Source organism: Chamaea fasciata, unplaced genomic scaffold (assembly GCF_029207755.1).
Source record: "Chamaea fasciata isolate MVZ Bird 193981 ecotype frontalis unplaced genomic scaffold, bChaFas1.0.hap1 SCAF_2, whole genome shotgun sequence".
Taxonomy (NCBI): Eukaryota; Metazoa; Chordata; class Aves; order Passeriformes; family Sylviidae; genus Chamaea; species Chamaea fasciata.
In genome coordinates this window covers 115,167,814-115,173,668 of record NW_027094087.1, presented here as the reverse complement: position 1 = coordinate 115,173,668, position 5,855 = coordinate 115,167,814, and positions in this window count along the sequence as shown.

Here is a 5,855-nt window from a genome sequence, read left to right as displayed (position 1 = left end):
TTTAGTGAAAAGTCTTTAATGGAAATGGAAATCAGCTGTTTGCTTTTTATTTTTTCCCCCTTTTTCCTGGAAAATCTTGGCTTTTCATTGGAAGAAGAAATTACGAAGCCGACAAGAAAATAACATTTCACACAAGAGCGTTCCGTCTTTGCATATATCTAAATATTGGAGCTCAGAAGAGAGCTGGGATATCTCTGGTGAAGATTCCAGCTCCATTTCCATGGGAATAAAGGAAAATATCCTTTCTGACTACTGTAGGAAGAGAAGGGGGAACTGGTATCTTGATTTTGCTGAGGAAACGAGGATCAGGGTGAAAAGGGAAATTCCTGGCTCGGATGGGGTTCTGACAGCTGGCAACAGAAATTGTTTTTCCCCTGGAATTTGATAGCTTTTAATTCATCTTCTCCTTGGCTCTCCCTGATGAACACAGTTCCTTTCCCTGATAAGGAATTCATGTTGTTAAACTCCGCGTGAACTCCCAAAAGATGGAGGGCACCAAACGCTTCCCAGCAGATGCAAACGGCAGAATGTCAGGGGGAAATTGAATCACGGGGGCTTAATAAAATCAGCTGGGTTTTGGAATCTGGCTCTGGGTGTTCGGGGAGGAACAATCACTCTTAGGAAACGAAGTCAGGGATGAAATGTAGAGCCGGGCTAATTGGGGAGGGATCGATGGATTCCGCGTGGGAACGGCCGTTTAAGGCGGTGCTGATTTAAAACTGGGCTCTGCTTTCCTTCCTTTGGGGGACTGAAAATCTGGGGGGAAAAAAAATCATGGAATAGGGTCGGCCTTGGTGGGAAGTTGGTCGTCCCCCTCCCTTCCGTGAGTTCTGGTGGGGATTTGAGATGAATTCCCTGTTTTGAAATGGAAGGAAACGCATTGAAATTGATCGGAATTGGATGAAATGGATTGAGATTGATTGGAACTGAACAAAATGGATTGAGATTGATTGGGCTTGAATGAAATTAATTGAAATTGATTGAAATGAAATGAAATTGATTGGAAATGAATGAAATTCATTGAAATTGATTGAAATAAAATGGTGATTTGAAATGGATGCTACCTACCATGAGAGACTCCATCTACACCACTGATCCCCCATTTTTTAATGGAGAAATGGTTATTAATCTGCCACTAATAAATTAATACTATATTAATACATTGATAATATCTATTAATACTACTACTAATAAAATTTGTGCCCTTTTATCTATCGATCTACAACAGTTCCATAAGATCCAAGCCTTTACACCCTCCCCACCAAGGAGAAGAGGAAAGAGAAGTGGCAGAAATTCCAGCCTCCACAGGCACATCCAGGTGAGCCCAGCCCACGGCTCCAAGAGGGGGATTTGAAGTGAGGAAGGAAGGAAAAAGGGAATCGCACATCACCCAGCTGGAGCAGGAAAACCGGGAATTGCCACTGGATGCTCCACAAGTCACAGGTGTTCACTTCTGCAGACTGAAATGCAGGGAATGAGCAGAATAAACAGAAAATTTGCAAATACAGGAGAAATTGGTTGTGTGTGGGAATTGGCAAAGGGAATGGAGAACAGAGCAAGCACAAAATGCAGCCTGAGCTGGACACCATCTGCTTCCCAAATCCAGAGGTCCTGCTGCAATTTAGGGAGCTGTTCCTGAAATGAGTCCAACATTGCTCAGCGTGGAAAGCACCAGGTGAACGTTGGGCTGCTTCTCCCCCATTAATTAGAGTAAAGACTAATGAATTCTGGGCAACAACACAGATCAGATTAAAAAAAAAAGAATCAGTGAAGGAGTGGTCAGGCATTGGAATAAATTGCCCAGGGAGGTGGTGGAGTCACTCTGGAAGTGTTCAAGAGGTGTCTGGATGTGGCACTTGGGATATAATTTAGGTGTGATGATGGTGGGGCAGGGGTGATGCCGGGACAGGATGATCCTGGAGGGCTTTTCCAACCTTTTTGATTCCGGGAAAACATTTTTGGGTATGCAAATGAACCACGTCCAGGTCCCTGACATGGCTCAGTGCCAAACTTCCTCTGCTCAGTGCCAAAACACCCACTGGCTCTTCCCTTGTCCTGGACTGGGGTGAAACGGCAAATTACAACTTTTTCTACTCCTCTTCTCTTGTCCACGAGGCACTTTGGCAGATTTTATTGTTTCCCAGCCACGTGTTGATGAAACAGGTGGCAAATATCAGCCAAGCGTCTGAAAAATGGGATCTGAACGAAATCTTCTTTCCTGCAACATCTCCCAGTGTCTGTTGACCATAAAATTTAATCAGGTGATCAAGAAGAGATGGCAAAACTTTACATTTGACGTGATCTCTCTTTGTATTTTCCTTCTAATTGCTTCCAGGTGCCTCTTTGAAAAAAAGATAAAGGGTTTTCTCATCTGCTCCTTGGCCTGGACATTCCATAGGACTCTTCAACAATGCTGAGACAGCTTTAGCCAAAATCTTTGTGACAATGCTAGGGAGAAGCTAGAACTGGTTTTAGGGGACCTAGAACTAGTTTTGGGGTACCTAGAACTGGTTTTATTCATGTTTATGAACATGAAATCCAAGGAAATCAGGGAGCTGGATTTCAGAATCCCTTTACTTCCTGTTATTCCTGAATGCCACACAATTTCCACTGCTCTCTTTTCCTCCCGTGAGGATTTCCTCACAGAATATCCAAATAATAACAATTTTTGCTTGGACTACACAAGAATATGTTACCACTGGCGGCTCTCTCGTAGCTGCTTTGGACCTCAGTCTCCTGTAGGGTCATAACATCTGTTCTGCGTTTAGAGAATTCCTACTAATATATTAAAAAAGAGGGGATTTATTATGTGAGTGCTGACTGGTGGAGATTTTTCCACGTGCTGAAGTTGGTCGGGAGGTTATCCTGAAAAAGCTAAATATAGCTATTTCTATATTTTCGCCTATAGCAGCTGCTATTTTGGTCCTTCATCCCAAATCAAGCTGCGCAGCAGACAATGGAAATATTCCCTTTGTTTGCAGGGTTGGGCCTCAAGGATTATTGGAGTCCTTGTGCAAGGAAATCCTCTCCTGGGAGAGTTTTTAGAACCGGAATGTGAGTGGGTAGAAAAGGTCTCAGGGAAACACATGCAAGGCTTAAAGTCAAATTTTTTTTTTAGAGAGAAAATGGACCAATTTCAAGATAATATTTAGAAAATTTACTGAGGCCCAGGCCGGGCTCTCTGGTCAGATCTAAACTGGGTGTGTTGGAGCTGCCTGATAAATCAAATACCTTGTTATTCCTGAGGGCAGGAGCAGAAATTCCCTCTACACCGCTGAAAGGAGTTGGAGTGAGGTGGGGGTGGCCTCTTGTGCCGTGTCCCAGGTCGAAGGATGAGAGGAAATGGCCTCAAATTGCACCAGGGGAGGTTCAGGTTAAATATTTGAATTTTTTTTCCTCAGAAGAATGGTCAGGCCTTGGGATGAGCTGCCCAGGGAGGCTTGGAGTCACTGTGTGTGGGAGTGTTCAGGAGGAGTCTGGAGGTGGCCCTTGGGGACAGGGGTTGGGGTGGGACTGGATCATCCTGAAAGGCTTTTCCCACCTTGATGATTCTGTGATTCTCTTGATGCCTCGGGAAGGCTGACCTGAAACAGAGACTGGACAGAGCTGGAGAATAAAGTAGAGATTTATTCAGAGGCCTTAAAGAACACACCTTGGGTAGTACAAGAACCTGTCCAGGGCTACCCCCAAGGTGGACTAAGAACAGTCACAAAATGGACAACTGTTCACAAGATCTTACATTTTTATAAGTTTTGGTCCATTTGCATATTGGGGTTTAATTGTCCAATTCCAGCTTCAGGCTGTGAGGTCCCATCCTTCTTGTTCCTCCCTTCGGCCCACCCTTGTCTGTGCTTTTGGGCCTGAAAGTTGTCCTTGATCTCCAGCAGGAGAAGGATTTGTTTTGTGTCCCTGCTCTGTGAAGAGAGCTCACCAGCACTTAATATGAGGCTCAGGACTACATCCCTGGGCAGCACAGGATCTGAAAATATGAAAGCTAAAGCTTTCGTATTTTTCATCACTCTTTGGGGATTAATTCTGATTCAGCTGAACGAGGAGCAAGAAACTTAACTCTCACTGCCCACAACCCGAGGCTGTGACTGGGTTCTGGATATTTAATGGAGCATCCTCTTCCCACTAGGTCATCATGAAAATCTGGGCTTTTTTTTTGCCTCCTAAAAAAAACGTCGGTGGGTAGGAAAAACAACTTCCCTTCAGTGCTGGAAACGCAGTTTGCGTGTGCCTCTCGTGCTCTGAGCTTTACTTGCCTCGTGGGTGGGTGGTGATGATATTTCCTCACAGGAAAACACCAACTCCACAACCTTTTCCCTCTTCCCAGGCTGTCGGTGTCGTCAGCGCCGTGGGACGTCAGTTTGAGGTCAGCAGATCCTCCTCCTGTCTGGGATCCCGTCACACCCTGGTGACCCCAAACTCCTGAGTGTCCCTCTTTGTGGGCCCTTCTGACAACGGGAATGTTTTCCATGAGTGCCTGAGGAAATCTTTGGTCAGGATAAACAGCTCCCCCCACTCCTTGCCTGCTGCCAGGAAGCTCTGAATGGAGTCTCTGTGCTAGGCTGATTTTTCAATTTTTTTTTTCCCCTCGTTTTTATGGCTCCACGCTGGAGTTCAGTCCTGAGGCCTAAGCCAGAAAATCAAAGCTGAGCTGGAACTGTTGAAAGGCCACAGACCTCGCTCAAAGTTCAGGTATTTCAGATTCCTGGGAACATGTGTTGCCATTTACAGGGCACAATTTTTTTGGGACAGAGCAGCCCTGCTGAGACCTTCCTCCGTGATGTCCAACTTTTCCTGGTGACAAATCCTCTGGAAAGGACCTTTTGGGGGACACTTTGTGGCCCCCAAAACTTTGATCAACTCCACCCCTGCTCGCCAGTGCAGGGCCGGTCCTGCTGTCATCATGGAATCATGGAATGGAATCATGGAATGATCCCGAAGGATCATCAGGTTCCAACCCCGCTGCCAGCCTTGTGCTTGGCAGGAGAAAAGGTGAAGGGCCAAGCAAAGCATCGATTTTATTCTTGAAAGGCCAAACCAAACCAAAAACCCCTTTGTGATCTCTCCAGCCTGGGTCATGAATTCCAAATGCTGAGATAATTGGAGAGACTGAAATCATGGAATCATGGAATGGTTGGGGTTGGGAAGGGACCTTAGGCAGTTTTCTCTTAAAATTCAATATTTATCAACAGGTGGGGAAAAACACAAGGAATGCATAGAATAAGCCTTTTCCTTTTAAACTGAAAGCTGTTCTCTCAAACAGGAATTTTTATTGATTGCAATTAATTGTGGATGACAACTCAGAATGGATAATTTTAATCAGTCCAGGGATAATTTTCTTGGATAATTTAAGTGAACAATGCTTATGTTAAAAACATTCTGGTGCTCGCAACGGTGGCACAAAGGAAGATAATGTTTAAAAATATCATACAGGTTGGAAATTCAGAGTTGTGCATCATCTCTGGTGGTGCTGAGGGTGCAGATTGTCCCACTCCGGCTACGAGAAGACAAAAGGGCCTGGAAAACAGCAAAAAAAATATCTGGGAATAGGAATGAAATGAGGAGACAAGATGGGGTTGGGACATAGAAAGGGTCTGAGAAGACAGAAAGGGGCAAAAGACTTTGATGATGGTTAAGGGGCTGTGGGAGGAGGAGCAGGGAAAATTTTTGCATGGACTGGAATGATGGGAATGAAATGGAAACGGGAGCAGCTATGGAAAAAGGAGTGTGGTAAGAGGAATGAGGGGTAAGGACAAAACCCTAAAGAAGAGGAAAATGGATCACAGCAGCTGTGAAAAACACAGTTGGGGAACCAGCTGTAGGATCCCTGAGTCTTTTATTCCGGA